Source organism: Podarcis muralis, chromosome 5, assembly GCF_964188315.1.
Source record: "Podarcis muralis chromosome 5, rPodMur119.hap1.1, whole genome shotgun sequence".
NCBI lineage: Eukaryota > Metazoa > Chordata > Lepidosauria > Squamata > Lacertidae > Podarcis > Podarcis muralis.
In genome coordinates this window covers 89,116,157-89,136,782 of record NC_135659.1, presented here as the reverse complement: position 1 = coordinate 89,136,782, position 20,626 = coordinate 89,116,157, and the positions used below count along the sequence as shown (strand labels likewise).

General features: G+C 46.1%; 1 protein-coding gene across 4 annotated transcripts in view; it reads right to left on the bottom strand.

Moving 5' to 3' along the window:
* PHACTR3 (phosphatase and actin regulator 3) overlaps positions 1-20,626 on the bottom strand; it is a 214,040-nt gene that overhangs the window by 15,467 nt on the left and 177,947 nt on the right. The gene's annotated exons all lie outside the window — the stretch shown is intronic.

Below are 20,626 nucleotides of genomic sequence, written 5' to 3'. Positions count from 1 at the left end.
TAGCAGACGCCCCTTTTCTCTAAGGTTTGTCCCACTAACACATACTCTTCTTTGCTCGTTCTCGGTGGAAACACTCAGCGGATGCCACAACTCTCGCAGAGATGCTCTCAGAAGCAACCGAATCCTGAAAGCACTTCTGCTGGAAATAAGATTCTCCGAAAGCCAGAAGAACTCCCTTTTCGCTTTTGCTTAGCACCAGCAACAATGCATCCTGACAGCATTTAGTGTTGGTAGAAAACAGCGAGACTTCTGAGTGCAGGTGGTTCCCTGATCAGAGCTGTGACAGGCAGCCTGCAAGCGGACTGCATATAATAGTGCGCTCTCTCTCTCTGTGTCTCTCTCTCTCTTTAAGGCATCACGACGAAGCAGCCACTCAAAGCCGGGTGCCTCTCCCCCCTCCCTTTTACAAGAGCTGTCTCGGGATTGACTCTGCGAGATCAGATGATCCCAGCTACGACCATCTCGGATCCTGCATGCCAAATGAGACTTCCCTCTCCGAGAGGCACGCTTGGTAATATCTGCCTTGGAAATCTCTCGCAGAGTAATTGACCGCCCCCACACTCAGGCAGGCATTTATAGATTGGCTGGCTTTCGAATCGCAAGCCTGTGGGTGTCGCCAACACAGAAATAAAATAAATAAATATACAAAATCCAGAAAAGGGAAAGCCGAGAGTGAGAACATGTGCACGGATTTCATGAAAAGATAAAAAAATATTTCTCCCATCTGTTTCCTTTGCAAAAAAGATATTCGATATTTTGATATTTTCCTCTCTCCCCCTCATGCCTTTTTTTTTGCTTCCTGTCAAAAATACATTTGCAAGCAGCACTAGGTAAAGGTAAAAGGTACCCCTGACCGAAAGCAGAACTACCACTGATTAAGTGAATAAATAAAGGGAAATGGTATCGGGAGGCATTTAGGAATGGGGTGGAATTCACTTGAGTTTGCATTGAAAGGCTAACCTCACCCAGTTCATACTTTCCAAAACAGCACAAGAACCAAAACTCAGCCATCCTTGGAAATCGGCACGTCCCTGAATTTTGTAATGCAGTTCTCCAGGCAAGTAATATGTACATTTAAAGGAGGGGTGTTGGATACTGGGTAAAGGGCATATATTAGTGAAAATAACATGCAGATTTGAGGGGGCATGTGGAGAACTCAATTTAGGATTGGAAACATGCTCAACTGAGAGAAACCAAAATTGACAGTCTGCCCATCCCTCGTGGCATCACAGAAGTAACTTTATCAATGCCTCAGATTATCCGGGGTTAATGTTTAGATGGAGGAAAGGAGTAGAAAGAGGGACAGAAAGCAATATTGTGATACAGTTTATGTAGCATATTTCAGTAATTTCCATATACTCAGGGCCAAACTGCACAAGATGTTAAATATGCTCCTGCAAGATATCGTGAGAGCGACCCAGAGTCCAGCCGGCAAGGCAGACAGCTTAAAAGCTCTTTCCATGCCAGGAAAACCCTGCACAACCCTCCACCTTCCAGCTCTACTAGCTCCACCTGGTATGCAGGCTGAGACCCTACCTGCCCGCAGACTGTCTCGCCAGAGTGGTGCATGCTCTGGTTATCTCCCGCTTGGACTACCGCAACGCGCTCTACGTGGGGCTACCTTTGACGGTGACCTGGAAACTACAACTAATCCAGAATGTGGCAGCTAGACTGGTGACTGGGAGCGGCTGTCGAGACCACATAACACCAGTCTTGGAAGACCTACATTGGCTCCCAGTACGTTTCTGAGCACAATTCAAAGTGTTGGTGCTGACCTTTAAAGCCCTAAATGGCCTCAGCCCAGTATACCTGAAGGAGCATCTCCACCCCCATCGTTCTGCCCGGACACTGAGGTCCAGCGCCGAGGGCCTTCTGGCGGTTCCCTCATTGCGAGAAGCAAAGCTACAGGGAACCAGACAGAGGGCCTTCTCGGTAGTGGCGCCCTCCCTGTGAAACGCCCTCCCATCAGATGTCAAAGAGGTAAACAACTACCTGACATTTAGAAGATATTTGAAGGCAGCCCTGTTCAGGGAAGTTTTTAATGTGTGATATTTTAGTGTATTTTTAATCTTTGTTGGAAGCCACCCAGAGTGGCTGGAGCAACCCAGCCAGATGTGCGGGGTACAAATAAATTATTATTATTATTATTATTATTATTATTATTATTATTATTATTATTCCATGTGTTTAAATTGTGTGCTTTCCACCAGCCAGTAAGGTTGACATCACACCTGTTAAATGTGCATAAGTTGTTAACTTACTGCACAATTATTTAATATGCATGCTGAGTGTTCTTTAAATATCAGCTGTAGGGGGCAAGCACAGCTCACGAGGAAGGGGTGCTATTTATTTCCATTTATGAATTGCTTCCTATAAAATATCTCAAAGCAATTTAACCCCTGACCACATATTTCATGCCACTCGCTCACATGCCTTTAACATTACACGCAGCTTGACCTTTGATCAACCCTCTAAGGCACACCAGTGTTATTACCCCACTTGGCAGATTGGGGTCTGGGACAAAGACCTTGTGGCTATGTCAGTCTGCCGTGGAGTTAAGAGAGCTATATACTATTACACTGTTCAGGACAGAGTGAAGTTTTTCTTCCGATGTACTGCGGCTCTAGACAAATCCCCAAATTCCTTTTGGATTTGAATGGGGTTATTGTGGTTCTCTTGCTAGGGTGAGTCCACTCTTGCCCCTGTCTGACCTGGCTGCCTTGTTTCATTTCAGTGGAGGAAGACGGTCGTTCTGCACACACAAAGGGAAAAAATGAATAGGGATCCCTAATTGCGCAGGAGTGAACTTGGAGGAATTCTGAATTGGAGGCACGTGTATTTCTAGATGCATTTGCTCCAGAGTAAATGAGAGTCAGGGACGCGGGTGGCGCTGTGGGTAAAAGCCTCAGCGCCTAGGGCTTGCCGATCAAAAGGTCGGCGGTTCGAATCCCCGCGGCGGGGTGCGCTCCCGTCGTTCGGTCCCAGCGCCTGCCAACCTAGCAGTTCAAAAGCACCCCCGGGTGCAAGTAGATAAATAGGGACCGCTTTCTAGCGGGAAGGTAAACGGCGTTTCCGTGTGCGGCTCTGGCTCGCCAGAGCAGCGATGTCACGCTGGCCACGTGACCCGGAAGTGTCTCCGGACAGCGCTGGCCCCCGGCCTCTTAAGTGAGATGGGCGCACAACCCTAGAGTCTGTCAAGACTGGCCCCTACGGGCAGGGGTACCTTTACCTTTAAATGAGAGTCAAGCCAGAGCAGAGAGTGGCTGATTCATCTTCAGATAAGATGGCTCACTCGGTAGAGCACGATATTCCTAATCTCAGGGTCAAGGGTTCAAGCCCCACATTGGGGGAAAGATTCCTTCATTGCAGGGGGTTGGACTAGATGACACTCGTGGTCCCTTCCAATTCTCTGATTCTGTGCCTGTATATACATATGAATTCATCTGTATACACCTGAACCTCATACATACAGGCATGTTTATCCCTGCAACATCCAGCAGTGACTAGTGACGGGGTAGGTGGGAGTCAGGGTTTCTCTTCACCTACATTAATTTCACTTGTGTCCATTCATAAATGTGTGAGGGCTTTTTTTTTAAAAAAAGTATTCCATACACACAGGAGTGACCTCTTGCTACAACAACTGTCCTTAGCTTATCCTGTGTCCTGATTGGGGCTAACAATGAGGGGAGTCCACACGTCGCCTTCAACAAGTGTGCAAGCTGTGTACACAAATAATTGGGATATACACTCATACACAAGTAACATTTGATGAGTGTATACTCTGTGTACAAGGGTACACAAGAGATGAGTTGTACAAATCTACATGTAATACTCTTTCACGCAAATGCTTGCACATGTGTAAAGGGACCCCTGACCATTAGGTCCAGTCGTGGCCGACTCTGGGGTTGCGGTGCTCATCTCACTTTATTGGCTGAGGGAGCTGGTGTACAGCTTCCAGGTCATGTGGCCAGCATGACTAAGCCGCTTCTGGAGAACCAGAGCAGCGCATGGAAACGCTGTTTACCTTCCCACAGGAGCGGTACCTATTTATCTACTTGCACTTTGACGTGCTTTCGAACTGCTAGGTTGGCAGGAGCAAGGACCGAGCAAGGTTGCAGGGATTTGAACCGCTGACCTTCTGATCTACAAGTCCTAGGCTCTGTGGTTTAACCCACAGCACCACCCTCATCCCTTGCACATGTGTGGAGACAGCTTATTACCTGTATTCAGTGTAATGTGTGAACAAGCATAGAGTCTTGACAACATTACTTCTACCCCTGTTCCTTATCAAAAGCTGCCTCTGTCAAAAGCAAGGAAATGAAGACAAAAAGCTTGCTGGTGCACAAAAATACAATTTATCAGACCCTGTGTATTTCAGTTAAGATCTTTGTCAGCACCACTGACTCAAATATATTTTCCAGTGCTCTTTGTCACACTGTGATCCACTAGAGCAGCAATTCTCAGTCTCTCCCACCCATGGACCACCTGAAAGCCTTGGCAAACCGCTTAATAATAAACATAATTTTGTCTCTACGAATCAAAGCCAACAACGCATATTGTAATAACACCTTTTCTTCACCATTGGTGCCATCGTCAAAATCACTGCCGTATTATGAAAACCCAACCAGGGCCCTGCTCACCCACTGGATAAATCCAAACTGGAGTAAAACCATTTCACACGCTGTTATCAGGAACAAAATATTAACCAAGTGCAAGGCCAGGGATAGATAATCTTGACTCCTGCAAACTTTCCAAAGACCATCTGAGTGGAGATCAAGATTGTTGTCTGAAAACCTCCAATGCAAGAGTTTTTCACTCCCTTTGTTCCTTCCCTGTCACCGTCTCTTCTTTTTTCTTTTACATGTGCAAGACATGAGGTTGTGTGTGTGTGTGTGTGTGTGTGTGTGTGTGTGTGTGAGCCTAAGGATGAGGACCTCAACATAGGACAGTGTTTTCTGGTGGCAGCCCTCTGTCTGTTCTTGTAATGTTTACTTACATCCCAAGGAGTTGGGGTTTCAGTTCATATTGTTTCAGCAAACCCCCTTCCCTTCCACTCCAAGGATCTTTCAGAATTCAATTCCCAGAGCTTTGTTGCAGAGATTAACATGCTTTGCACAATCTCCGAAAGCAAACAGTGACATACACTCTGAGCTTATCTCCAAATCAAAGGGCCACGCGACCTGCTGTTCACATCCCCCCCTCCCTTGGCCCATATTAAACCATCACTCCCAGTCTGCATAGGTGCTCCCGGAAGCTTTACATTAGATTACAAAGGATATGTAAAGAGGACTGGGCGGGGGGAGGGGGGACTCTGGCAAGGAGGGGGATTAAATGCCCATTTAAGAATATGACAGAGATAAAAGCAGTACTCGAAGCGCTTATGAATATTTAGGCTCTGTGTGTTTACATGCAGCCTGTAGTAAGCCTCAGGATTTCTCATCTTGAAATCCAGCCAGACCTGATTGTTTCTGCACACACAAGGTATACACAACATATGTGCAAAGCATATGACAAAATGCCCCACAGAAGATGTGTATCTCCCTTATCTCTTCCCCTTCTTTTCCAGAACCCTCAAAAACCACGTACGAAACACTAAAGAGGCAAAATGGGCTGCTTCCCCCCATTTGAAAATGCAAAGAATTAAACCCTCCCCCCTTTCTCATATCCTGCCAGCAAATCCCCTTTGGCACATAGGTTCCCAAGGCTGGGATTTGACATTTATAAACATGTCTGTGCATGCTAATTCCAAAACCACAATTACTCAAATGGCCATGGCAGAAGGCACATGCAAAAGGCCAGTTAATTGTCTCTAAACCGTGGTCACTACATCACAGGGATACACCCCTTTCCTGGAGTAAATATGGGATCAAGGCTAGTACAGTGGTACCTCAGGTTACATACACTTCAGGTTACATACGCTTCAGGTTACAGACTGAAGCTAACCCAGAAATAGTGCTTCAGGTTAAGAACTTTGCTTCAGGATGAGAACAGAAATTGTGCGCTGGCGGCGCGGCAGCAGCAGGAGGCCCCATTAGCTCAAGTGGTGCTTCAGGTTAAGAACAGTTTCAGGTTAAGTACGGACCTCCGCAACGAATTAAATACTTAACCCGAGGTACCACTGTATATATGGGCGTTTGGGGAAGCTTCACAGCTCTGTGGGAGACGGCAGGTCCTGTCCTTGGCAGGACTGTGAAACTTTGAAAGCTTTGAAACTTTGCTCCCCGTCAGAAAAGACAACAGCAAGCTAGAGGAACCGATGGTCTGACTTTCTATACCAGGGCTGGCCCTATTGTCAAGCAGAATGAGGCAGCCGCCTCAGGCAGCTGGATGCAGGTGCCATGAAACCACACAGCAGGTGCAAATGAAAGCAGCCTACCTGGGAACCTTTCTAAGTAACATAGATGTCATGAGCATCTTGTTTTAAGTGTAGGCACCAGGCTGGTAGGTAGTTGAGGAAGACGCTGGTCCAAATTAGCTCAGGTCTCCTTGCTAGCATTCTCCATTAAAGTTGAGTAAACACGGTGAGCCTCCCAGCCCACTTCCTTTGACTAGGCTTCCTCAAACTCGGCCCTCCAGATGTTTTGAGACTACAATTCCCATCACCTCTGACCACTGGTCCTGCTAGCTAGGGATCATGGGAGTTGTAGGCCCAAAAACATCTGGAGGGCCGAGTTTGAAGAAGCCTGCTTTAGACCTTCACCCGTGAGGAGAAAAGAAATGGGGGTAAGCAGCCTAGGTGAGGAGCAGTCATTACAGGCGGGGCCAACTCTGTCCTGCTCTCCCACTGCCCCTGTCCTCTTTGCCACTTCGCCACTGAGGTTGAAATGGCATCATCGGTGATTTGGGCAGTGGTGGCAGGAGTAGAGAAAGGCAGTTGTTGAGGAGCTGCTCTGGTCTGCCATGATTTTGGGCTACACACTGATGCTACCTTCTGATGGTGCTGCGATGGCCCAATGGCTCTCAGAAGGCTATCCTCAGGCTGTGGTTTGCAGCGCCATCTGTCTGTGGCCAAGCAAACTGTAGTATGATGACAGCCTTAGGTAAATATTTAATAGGGGGTAGAAATGCAAACTTAAGAAATAATTTTCCTAGGAGTTTATGTTTTAATATAGTGTTCCACGTAACCAGTGCTATTTTTCTAGAAAAAGGGGTGCCAGAACTCACCACGAATGCCTCCCTTATTCTCTTATAATGGCAATGGCGCCCACCTGAGAGGTGCCAGAACTCACAAGCCCTGCATGTAACAGCATGCTGTGACTTTGTGTTTTTTTAACAAGCCCACTTCAATCACGACCCTTTATTCAGAGGCATAACTGCCACTGCACCTCTCAAATAAAATGTGCTGCTGGAGGAACAATCCTGCCACTTTGGAAAAGCAGGTGTAAACTGTGTGTTCCTCTTTAGATTATCAATTGCGGTCCGCTGTAACAGTGGCCCACAATGAGCAGCAAAAGGGGGGGCAGCCATTTTGAATTTCCCCAAATTCAAAAAGCACACCAGAGGCAAAGATGGCAACCTCTCTGATTCACTTCCCCTCAGAATAATTTCACCTCTTCCCTGAAGTATTGCTGAAACAAAACAGCAAATTTCGAGAAAAATGGCCCTTGTCATTCAGTCCAGCCTTATTGTTGACCCCTCCTTACATTTTTTTTTAAAAAAACCTGCACATTAAATGCAAAGATGTATTTAACTTCACCAGGTTCCTGAGCTGTTCAAGACACGCTTGGTAAATAGAATTCCGAATGCTCCGTAGCATAATAGAAAACTCCTTTGTTTTGTTGCCTGAATTATGACTTTTACGATAGCACACCTTGACAGTATACCTATATGCTGTTAAAGTTGTTAATTTTTCCCCCCTGTTCTGAGAGAATGAACTCTCCAGGCTCAGTAAACAAGGGACTGTCCCTGAACCACTTAGCAGTCATTGTGGAACATGTTGTACTGACTTGCTTCTGAGTCCTTTTTTTTTTTTTTTGAGACATAAAAAAAGAAGGAAAAGAGGGGGGGGGGGAGCAGAGACAGAAAAATGAAAGAGAAAATATTCTCATTGTCCCTGAGCTTAGTAAGCTTGTGTCCTTTGAGATCAGTGCGTTCCCCGGGAAGAAAGGATCACAAATAGCCTGCAAAAGGTGCAGCTGTTGCTGTTGCTTTTAAAAAGACCAAGGCTGAGGTTGGAAGGTTTTAACTGGGGGATGCAACTATGCAAGTATGTGTGCTCACTTTTCATCGGGTGAGCTTGGATGATTCAGTTGAGATTCCTACACTGGGGGATTGGAGTCGATGGCCTTTGGGGTCCCTTCCAACTCAGGCGTTTTAAAGACATGACATTAGACTTACGTTATGATTTTATTGATGGTTTTTATTATTTTAAACACCTTGTTATTTGACTGAAGCATTGTTCACTGGCTGTTCTGAAAACTGCTTTGAGACCATTTGTGGTGAAAAGTGGCCTACAAACATTAGAAATACAACAACAGCAATAGACAGACTGTAACAAAAAATTATATATGTATATATAATCTGAACATTTGCATGGAGCACAGTGCTTTTATGCATGCAATTGCCTTAAATAACACAACTGTATTGACTTTGGAACTAACTAACTCTCTGTTAGGTAAAGGGACCCCTGACCGTTGAGTCCAGTCACAGACGACTCTGGGATTGTGGCGCTCATCTCACTTTACTGGCCAAGGGAGCCGGCGTTTGTCCGCAGACAGCTTCCGGGTCAGGACAAAGCCACTTCTGGCAAACCAGAGCAGCGCACAGAAACACCGTTTACCTTCCTGACGGAGCGGTACCTATTTATCTACTTGCACTTTGACATGCTTTCGAACTGCTAGGTTAGCAGGAACAGGGACCGAGCAACAGGAGCTCACCCCGTTGCGGGGATTCGAACCGCCGACCTTCCAATCGGCAAGCCCTAGGCTCTGTGGTTTAGACCACAGCGCCACCCTCATCCCTTAATCCTCTGTTAGTTGTGGGCAAAGATCTCAGTCCAGAAAGTTTCTTGGTTGTTGGGTGGAGTGACCCCAAAGGAACCCTTGCATATCTGTGTACAGTAGGAATGCAACCCACGTGTCGGAAAACGTGACTGGTTCCAACAGTGAGTAAGGATCTTGCCGCACTCTAACCACCCAGCCACTCACAGTGATCTGGTCACCCTGAGTTACATGGTGCTGCCAGCCTTTTGGAAGCCCACGAACATGGCATAGCTGCCTGGTGTGCTGCCACGAGGGAAGCTCAGCTTGTCGAATGCACAAATCCCAAACAGAGGACCTCTTCCCCAGAGAGAAGCTGCTAATTACCACACTTTTCCCCTTTTAGGTGACCTCCAACAGCACACACACAACAAATGCATGCTACACCTGTCAGTCAAAAGGTCGATAACTCCTGCAGAGAGGAGAGAGAGAAATAATTCCCTTGATCGTTAAGGGAAATTAGCAAACCTCAGGAGGAGTTCTGGAGCCAGTTGAACAGAACTGGGCTCTTGCAGATGTGAGAGAGCCAGTGGCACACAGTCAGTGGCCTAGAGGAACCTTCCTGGCACCTCCTTCCCAAAGCCCAGGGAGCTTCTGTCCAGCTTAGGGAGGGAGGCGTGATGCTCTGATGGGTCCAAGAGCCCTCTCACCATCTCTCCAAAGCCCGTCCAGCTTTGGGAAGGAGGCAAGCGGGCTCCAGCATCCTGTCAGACCCCTGCCACCTCCTTCCCAAAGCCTAGGAAGCTTCTGTCTGGCTTAGAAAGGTGCAAGGCTCATGTTCACAAGGTCGGGACCTTGCAACGTCACACATGTGATGCCCCCCCCCCCATCGCTCTCTCAAGATGGTGCCTCTGGCCCTAACTGTTTTCACTGCACACGCCTGGAGGGAATGATCAAGCTCTATTACTCCAGGATTTTGATGGTTAATCCTGGGAGCCCTCCACTGGAACAGAGAAGTGGACACAAGATGTGTCAGTACTGGAAGGAAACAGTGTGAATGTTTTTTTCTCACCTCTTCTCACTTCCCGAATGTCCTCTGAAGGCTCTGAGTTAATAAGTACAGTACATATATTCCTGCTGTGTTCTTCAGCCTTTTGCATACTCACTGGGAAAGTTGAGCCTTTGAAATCAATGAAACTTAAAGGCCAGCTTATGAGCAATGATTGATGAAACGTGGAGGGGACTTGGAGTTGCTCCACGTGGCGGCTATTACTCCATGGCGTGATGGCCATGTGTTGTGGTTCACCACACGGTTAGCCTGGAGGGGGGGGGGTTAACCATAGCCTAGCCTGTAAAGAAAGTTCTGTGTGGTGATGTAGAGAGCTGCTCCAGTCAAGTGCTGGTCCTGGATGGTTGGCCATATGAAAAGGCCGGCCTAATGGAAAGATAGGAAAGAGGGCTGCCACCAAATTTTGTTGGGTGCGAAATGTCGAAGCTATAGCTCAGTGGCAGAGCGCATGATTTGAATGCAGAAGGTTTCAGTCCCCTGCCTCTCCAGACAGAGTTGGGAAAAGCTCCTTTCTGAAAACCTATGAAGTTATTACTTAGCTACATGGACCAAAGATCTGGTTCAGCGTACTCTGTCCCTAAATCTGGATGTTCCGGTTTAGGAGAATTTCAAGCAGAAGGAGTGCCAATTGGGATCTGGACCAAACTGTGCCAAAGTTGGCTTGTTTCAACTTTCAAGCCAAAGTAGTTGCTTGGGAGGGACAGATATATTTTCCCCAAACACCCTATAGTTTATGAATCTTCACTTCTATTCACTGCAACTGTTTCACCTGTTTCTGCATCAGCACCAGGTATTTGTTTACTTACAATTATGGGGTCTTCTTCTTAGGAACATGGGTAACTGTGTAGCGAATAAGATGTCAGGACACTGCACAGCCCATCAATCAATCAATCAATCAATCAATCAATCATTGCATTGTCAGTGAAGGCTAGCTGAGAGGGAAGCCAATGTTTTCTGGGTTCCCTGTCAGGATGCTAAGCAGTCAGATGGATTGGGCTATGTGAGAATGTCAATTTAGAGGCAAGACAGCGTTTCCTGGAAAAAAACCAAAGATGTTCAATAAAGCTAAGAATACTTTCCTAGAGTTTCTGTACAAAATGCTGACCTAACTCCCACATGAATATGTTTGCATGAAAGAAGGCAAGGATACTATTTATTATTCATATTGCATTTACCATGCAGTTCTTGTGTTTGTGTCCTGTCTTTCCTCTGTGGAGGTCAAAGGGGTATGCACAAGGTAATCTATTAGTACAACAACTCTTTGCGCTTAAGAAATCCCACCTTTGGGACCTCAAAGACAACTAACACTGTCAGTACAAAAGAGACAACATGTACATTTTAAGAACATATTCTATGCAACACCACACAATGATGTGATAGCAACACCAGCATGAAGAGAGCAATGGCAAAGGCAGAAGACAATAATGTATTACTGAGCAGCTATCAAAATTTGAGAACATAAGATCAGGCCAATAGCCCATCCAGTCCAGCATCCCGTTACCTTCAAGTTTTATTGGGTAGGGAAGATGGTAAGGAAAACATCACCTGATATTTATCCACGGTGGCAAAATTTCCAAGGCTATTACAGACACTGAAACTTTACTCCCCCAAAACTAAACACCTCCCTAGTTAAATCAGATGTGTTATAATGTCATCTTCTTTTTCTTAGGGAACAAGCAATGCTTTGAAGATGGTTGCGCAATGAGTGCCTTGCAGTCAAGTTTACTTTGTTGAGACCCAAAAGTCGATGATAGCTCTACCTTTCTTGGCAAAAGAAATGAGCCCTGAATTTGCTTTGAACTATGGAGATCATAATTTGTGAGTGGGTTTGCTAATCTCAGTAATTTGAGCAGCGCAAATGACTACAGAGCCATTTAGGGGAATCATTACAACAACAGTGCCCCATCAAGGTTGTCTATTTACTCCTCTTGGAAAATGGTTCTCATAATCAAACACCCCAGCAGTGACATAATCATGGTGGGTGTGGAACAACAGCAAGCTACGAATCTCATGTTGCTGCTTTTCTGCCGAGGACACGAGTACGTCTCTCCACAAGTCTTGGGGGTGCTTGAGCTGCATGCAATTCAACAGGCTAGGGTTGCCTTTTAGCTCAGTTGGCTATGTCTTGCCCAGATTCTAACTAGATTCTTATGCAAGAAAGAGTCCGGAGGACCAGACAGAGGGGACTACAGAGCTCCATTCAGTTCCTGGGCTTGGGTTTCCCCACCTCCGTTGCAAATGTGGAGACCTGGTTTCAGATGCTGAGCAGTTCCGAAGAAATCTGACTCTAAACACATAGATTGAATTGGCCTAAATAGGAGGTCCATCAATCTGACCTTAAGTAGAAGCTACTTGCAACAAATGGTAGATTTTCCTCTTCTGCTCTGTGTTGCCACAAGTGGAGCAGAGCTGCCTTTCAAGTGGGATAAAAGGGGAACACTTCTTACACACCCCTCCACCCCATTTTAACCTCAAAAGAAAAGGATAGCCTGGCCATAATCAAGGGACTGCATGGGTGGAAGGAACCAGAAGAGTAAATTGTGCCAGGAGGTCATTGGTGCTGCGTTTCGCGTGAACCGAAGGCTCTTCATCAGAAGGAAAAGGCCCCAGCATCTGAAATCGCCATCTCTGTTACTGGGATATCATACACAATACACCAGGGAAGTTATTTTCATGCTTTCTATCAGTAGCTCCCTGTTTGTCTTTGTCCGTGGAGTTTTCTTGGCAGGGATACTGGAGTGGCTTGCTGGTTCCTGCTCCAGGTGGTTCACGTTTGGTCAAAACTCTCCACTATGACCTGTCCATCTTTGGTGGCCCTGCACAGCATAGCTCATAGTTTCTCTGAGTTATACAAGCCCCTTCACCACGGCAAGGCAGTGATCCATGAAGAGGTTGATGAATCCCAAGCCGGAATTAAGATTGCCGGAAGAAATATCAACAACCTCAGATATGCAGATGACACAACCTTGAGGGCAGAAAGTGAGGAGGAATTAAAGAACCTTTTAATGAGGGTGAAAGAGGAGAGTGCAAAATATGGTCTGAAGCTCAACATCAAAAAAATGAAGATCATGGCTACTGGGCTCATCACCTCCTGGCAAATAGAAGGAGAAGAAATGGAGGCAGTGAAAGATTTTACTTTCTTGGGCTCCATGATCACTGCAGATGGTGACAGCAGTCACGAAATTAAAAGATGCCTGCTTCTTGGGAGAAAAGCAATGACATCAGGGTCTTTTCCAGGGAGTCTTCTCTTCTCATGAGGTGGCCAAAGTATTGGAGCCTCAGCTTCAGGATCTGCCCTTCCAGTGAGCACTCAGGGCTGATTTCCTTAAGAATGGATAGGTCTGATCTTCTTGCAGTCCATGGGACTCTCAAGAGTCTCCTCCAGCACCATAATTCAAAAGCACCAATTCTTCAGCGATCAGCCTTCTTTATGGTCCAGCTCTCACTTCTGTACATCACTACTAGGAAAATCATAACTTTAACTATATGGACCTTTGTTGGCAAGGTGATGTCTCTGATTTTTCAGATGCTGTCTAGGTTTGTCATTGCTTTTCTCCCAAAAAGCAGGCGTCTTTTAATTTCATGACTGCTATCACCATCTGCAGTGATCACGGAGCCCAAGAAAGTAAAATCTCTCACTGCCTCCATTTCTCCCCCTTCTGTTTGCCAGGAGGACAGTATTTAGGGGCTTGTAAATGATGGCACATAATAACGTTTCCAGGAGAAGAAATTGAATTATTCATCTGTATTGGAAAGTGATCACGTATGTGTTTGTTTATATATATTCATTTAGAGTGGCCGTAAATTCCTCTTACAGCTAGCAGCTCATAATGAGAAAAGTGCTCCGAATGTACACTTTGAGACTTCCTCCTCTTCTGCTTCTTTGCTTCTATTTGTTGCTCAGATCAGAACTCTGTGCTTTATAGCCACAGGAGAGAGATATTGATCATGTCTTCCAAAACACTCTCCCTGGGGAGCTTCTGAAAACCTCGGCACTTTTCAGAATCAGCCCTGATTTCGGAATCTAAGCAGGAGGTGGTTCCTAGAAAAGGGGGGGGGGATCCACCTGCATCCTGAACATGAAAAAAAACAGTTGTTACCGAAGCAAGCTTTCTATAGGGGATCTTCTGTACGGGGATCTTCTGTAGGGGATCTTACATCCCTCCACCCCACAGATGCTCAGTGACAGCAAGAACTAGCATCACCATCACCAAAAAGAGGACTCTGGTTTGCATAAAAGCTGCACATGCTAATTCATATGTACTGATGCAAATGAAGAAATAATTACAATAATTTTATGTGGAAACGCAATGCATCTTGCTGTATTGCCAGTTGCCTAATGTCAATGGGAAACCTCAAGGCCTGTTTTCCCTTTCTTTTGGCTCTTTGGCTTGAATCCAATAAATTCACTGAAATGAAAATATCTTTCTTCTCCCCCCCCCCCCGTGTGCATCCCACAACTTCCTAAATCTGCTCCAAAAGACAGATTTAGGATGGTGATGAGGGGGGGTACACATGGGGAGGAGATGGATAAGTCCATTGTAGGGGCAGAGGCTATTCCACTTTTGTGATTATTTCATTGCAAGCTTTTAAGCCAGATGTTGACCAGACAGCCCTCCAAACAGAAAATTCCTTCAAGTATAGAAAGTGCCACGTGGAGCCCAGGCATCTTGGATGCAGGAGGTTAGCCAGTCCTTTGAAGCCACATGCTGGCTTTTGCAATCTACAGTTGTAAGAGTGAAATCAGAATGTGTGTGTGGGGGGGGGGGGTCCCTTCCTCTTAGGATACTAAACATAGTGTACAGCCCAATAATGACCCAGCTTAGCTGGAGATTCCAACCCCAACACTGATAGACTTGGAAAGTTGAGAGGACATGCTGTTGCTCAGGAGGAAATTCCACAGCAACCCCAAAAGCCATGAAATCTCTGCTTTGTGCCTTGTATTTTTATCTAGGAAATAAGACTGTTAAAGCGCAATTTGGTGTTTCTTTTGTTGCCTACCTGAATCCAAAAATAACCCCTTGCCTTTTTGCATGATGAGCTGTGCACCTGAGACATGGGGACCACCCAAAAACCTCAACGGCTGAGCAGGGATTTTGGGCAGTTCTTAAGGAATCCTAGACCCAAGTTGTGAAGGGCCAGGTGAATTAATGCCTAATTCCTGAAGAAAAGATGGGAGTGGTTAAAGAAAGCTTAGTAAGAGGCTGAGTTCAGCTCTGAACCCTGGGTTTAAAGTGCATGGAAGTGTCTGCTATAACAACACCGGCCAATTCTGACTTAGGCTGTATATACACAAGTGTGTTAATGTGAGTCACACCGATCCAATTTCCCCATGTGCATCCACAGAGCAGTGCTTTCAACTGAACTCTGTCTCAATATTTCCTATGTGTTTGATGGGATGTATATGCAGTGTGTTATTGTCCTCTTTCCTTGGTTAGTACTTGCTTGCAAGTCCTAAGTTCCAGAAACCTGAAGCCCATTGTGGGCAGCTCTTTGTTTACCTGTGCACTTATTTATTACTTATTTATTTTTGATAGGCAAGCTTTCCAATATGCTAAAGGTAAAGGACCCCAGACAGTTAAGTCCAGTTGCAGATGACTCTGGGGTTGCGGTGCTCATCTTGCTTTACAAGCTGAGGGAGCTGGTGTTTGTCCGCAAACAGTTTTTCCGGGTCATGTGGCCAGCATGACTAAGCCGCTTCTGGCGCAACAGAACACCGAAACCAGAGCAGCGCACGGAAACGCCATTTACTTTCCCACCAGAGCAGTATCTATTTATCTACTTGCACTGGCGTGCTTTTGAACTGCTAGGTTGGCAGGAGCAGGGACTGAGCAACAGGAGCTCACCCCGTCACGGGGATTCGAACCACCAACCTTCTGACTGGCAAGCCCAAGAGGCTCAGTGGTTTAGACCACAGCGCCACCGGTGTCTAATATGGTAGACTTGCACAAAGCAGTGGTATTTTTTAAACCCAGCACCATGCATATGTCGCTTCCAGCCCCAACAACAGCCCACTGAGGAGTGCCTTGTCAATGGAAGTACAGTGGTACCTCGGGTTACATACACTTCAGGTTACATACGCCGCTAACCCAGAAATAGTACCTCAGGTTAAGAACTTTGCTTCAGGATGAGAACAGAATTCATGCTCTGGCGGCACGGCAGCAGCAGGAGGCCCCATTAGCTAAAGAGGTGCTTCAGGTTAAGAACAGTTTCAAGTTAAGAACGGACCTCCGGAATGAATTAAGTACTTAACTCGAGGTACCACTGTATAGGGTATGGTCATAGATGGCACCCAGCAAAATGTCACACATTAAAAGAAAGTAAATATTTACACAATGCACTTCAGCTCATTCATAGTTGGGTAACATGCAGGTTGCTTTGCTGTTGTTTTCCTTACTGCATTATCAGAGGATCAGGGAAATCTGAATTAAATACGGGGAAAGTGTTGGCTGCTACATGGATAATGACAACATCATGTGGACATCACAAAACCATGCACACAAGGGACACACCGAATACACTTTGAACTCCACTGGGTGCCCAATTTTAGTGTCTCCTGTTCTCTCCTGGAGGGCAGACCTGTGGCTTGGCTTCACTCAGCAATTCCGCCTCTGCGACATCCCGGACCCAGAATCAAAATCAGCAGGCAAACCAATTTCACACTACAACGTAGAAACACCGATAGCACAAGCTGCCTGGAAGCGACAAGACCCTTCCGTTTCTGGCACTAGAGTGAAAACAACCTAACCAACTTGATACAAAATCGAGGGGATTAAGGCATTACAAGGCAGAGAGGGGATTGTTGTTGCAAAGGCAATGTCTGTCAATGAAACCAGAGCAAAAAATATATAATTGTGCTAGGAGCCATTAAAGAGGGAGGACCACCGTATCCATTAGTAAATGAAAGAGCAGAATGCATGACGTTGTCGCTTGCATCCACTCCTAAGCAGGAGAGAGTGATAGGAGAGAAAAGTAGGCAACACCATCTGCTTCTCTATTTCCCTTGCTGTTTACAAGAGTCTTGGCCAATCCAGGATGTAGCTCCTGCAAACCCTCTTTCATCCAACCATCCTTTCATTCATTCTCCCTCCAGGGATTATCAGTCTCCTTGGACACCATGCCATGCCATGGCTCATTCAACTGGATGCAAATTCCCGATGAATTTTTGTTGTTATCAGGGGGACAGTCACCAACGGAAAACTGCGTTTCTCCCCAATTCCTACTCTGGAATTGTGCCTCTGGCACAAACAGCACCCCAAAGCAAGGGTTGTTTTTGCACAGAGACCCCTTATTAACTCTACTTTTAAATGGCACCCATGAAAACCATGCATCAAAGGCGTGAAACAGGCTGCAAATGCAACAAGATGCATGAATTTTATTGCATTTCTCCACCATTCATGCCTTTGATACATAATGTGCATGCATGATTGATTCCTATCATATAAGATGACAGATTTCCACACATGATCACAATAGTTCAGATGCACCCTGCAAAATGGGCCGTGATGTTGTAATTTCCCTCCTTGAATTAAAAACAAGCGAGCATTAATGCAATGTAGGCCAGCTTTCTAAGTAGATGAACAGTTTGTGCTAATCCTTTCAGCTGCTGAGTGGATCGTTTGTTTGTTTATTTATTACATTTATATTTCATTTCTATATTTAGAACAGCCCCGTATGGTTGGTGATGCTGAGAAATCATGATTAGCCCAAGGTCACTCGGGAATTTTCGTGGGTGAAAGAGGATTTAAACTAGAGTCCTTGAGTCCAAGACTTTAAAAAATGATTTACTTATACAAAATACAAACCAGCCAGGGGGATGATCTCTGGGCCTAGGCTGACATTCCATGAGAGGCTTGGGTGGTGACAACATGAGAACGGGGCCTTCTCTGTGGTGGCTCCCTGTTTGTGGAATGCTCTCCCCAGGAAGGCTCACCTGGCACCTTCCTTACATATTTTAGGTGTCATTGCTCTACAATCAGGCCTTTGGCCATTAGCAATCTTTGACCCTTTAATGTGGGTTTTTTGGTCTAACTTTTGATTGATTTTATCAGGCTGTATTTTATATTGTTAAGTCGCTTACAGACTTGAATAAAACAACTAAGAAATTTAATGAATAACAATAGCAATAATAATTCCAACTATACTGACACTCTACACCACACTGCGTCTCAGCGCATGCTGACTGTTGGATAGCTCAGTCAGTAGAGCATGAGGCTCTGAATCTCAGGGTCCTGGGTTCAAGCCCCACATTGGGCAAAGTTTCCCTGCATTGCAGGGACCCTTGTGGTCCCATCCAGCTCCGCAGTTCTTTGATTCTACATTTATTGAGTGCTCAGTTGGGTCACATGGTCCTGAACCTGGTCCTGAGTCCACCTCCATGGGAAAGCTATTTTAACGCATACGTTTGAAATCATGAAGGGTAGAGATTCTTCTTTGGATCATAGGAAGATGTCTCAATACTGATTCAAACCAATGGTCCATCCAGCTCAGTACTGCCCACACTGGCTGGCAGCAGCTCACAGAGGAATTCGTTCCCAGCCCTAACCTGAAGATCCTGGGGTGTTATACCACTGAGCTGGGACTCTTTTCTGCTCCCCCTCCTCCAAACACATGGGAGGGTTTTTTAACCCACTTAACATGGAACCACAGATGGTGACAGCACCCACGAAATTTAAAGACGCCTGCTTCTTGGGAGAAAAGCAATGACAAACCTAGACAGCATCTTAAAAAGCAGAGACATCACCTTGCCAGCAAAGGTCCATATAGCTAAAGCTATGGTTTTCCCAGTAGTGATGTATGGAAGTGAGAGCTGGACCATAAAGAAGGTTGATCGCCAAAGAATTGATGCTTTTGAATTATGGTGCTGGAGGAGATTCTTGAGAGCCCCATGGACTGCAAGAAGATCAAACCTCTCCATTCTGAAGAAAATCAGCCCTGAGTGCTCACTGGAAGGACAGATCCTGAAGCTGAGGTGCCAATACTTTGGCCACCTCATGAGAAGAGAAGACTCCCTGGAAAAGTCCCTGATGTTGGGAAAGATGGAGGGCACAAGCAGAAGGGGGCGACAGAGGACGAGATGGTTGGACAGTGTTCTCGAAGCTACCAACATGAGTCTGACCAAACTGCGGGAGGCAGTGGAAGACAGGAGGGCCTGGCGTGCTCTGGTCCATGGGGTCACGAAGAGTCGGACACGACTAAATGACTAAACAACAACATGGAACCACACACAGCCCAAAAAATAGTTGTGTGTGAAAGCAAGCAAGGGTGTTGAATTGCTGGTGGTAAACAATGGCACTCCATTGCTCAGTCTAATTTGTTGATACCAGGTCACTCTGTTATAAGCATGGCCAACGTACTGGGCGTGCAGGCAGGGAGAAGAAACTGACGCCTAACTCCCGCCATGACTCTTGCTCTACCATTAGGGACAGAGGAAGCTGCCTTATACGAGTCAGACCTTTTGATCCATCGAGCTCATTTACTTGCAATGGCTCTCCAGTGTTTCAGACAGAGGAAACTCCCCATCTTGCCTGGAGATGCAGGCCATTGAACCCGAGATCTTTTGCATGCGAAGCAGACACTCCACTGCTGAGCTACTCCCCTTCCCGTCAAAAGCCTGCAAATACTGTTAAACCGCAAACCCCATTAAATGCCTGCAAACACGTTGGGGTGAGGACTGTTCTTTGCACAGGAGCGGAATCCTGAGAACAGCCCTGTGTGATGCGAACTCTCCTTTCATATTCGTTGCCAGCGAGCTGAGCTATTTATAAAGAGCTCTCCCGGCAGCTGGCAAGGGATTTGGAAGGATATGGGGGGGGGGGGGAGGCGCATCTGTGACGCTGGCCAGGTAGGCAGAAGTTCCTGTGCCGATGGTATGGCACGTCTTCCCTAGCAATGTTGCAGTTGGATGCCTTGTTTCTTCCTCCATCGCTACTGGATCTTGCTCTGTGCAGGCTCTCCAAAACTGCAGTTTGGGGGATTCTCTCCTGCTTTTTTCTGGACGGCTGCAATGCACTTGCAGAAAGCACAGATACTTCCCTGTCTCCCTCAACAAGTGCTAGTGACCAGTGATGTGAATATAATTCCAAAAGCCTCAAGGGAACACACAGCACCTGACACAAACATACCCTACGCCCACGTACCTGCTAAGATCCCAGGGAACTTTCCCTTAGCATCATCCTAGCAACACAGATACGTCTGAATTGCTTTCTCCGCCCACACTGCCTTTCCCCTCCCCGAATCCTTTCAGAAGTGGGGGTATTCCTGCTTTTGCATTGCAGTCACCTGAGCCTCTTGCTGTTTTCTGCTTCTCTCTCAGATCCTATTGCTAGCCTGGTTACTGGGGCAACGCCGAGAATAACAATTCCTGATCTATTCTCGTCAACTCCAGGGTACCAACGGCTTACTATTATGTGGGGCAGAACTGGCCTCTGGAATTCCTCAAAATGCCCAGCAGCTTTGGTGACTATTTTTAAAAAATCAGACGAATTTCTCTGATTAACCTAACAGTTCTGCTGCATTCTCACCCCAACCAATCTCAATGAATGAGAGAAGAAACTGCATTTGAAAGATTATGAAGGGGGAGAGAAAATTTTGGTGAGATTCTCATCAGTGGAGGTGCTGAGATTTTTTGTGTACTAGC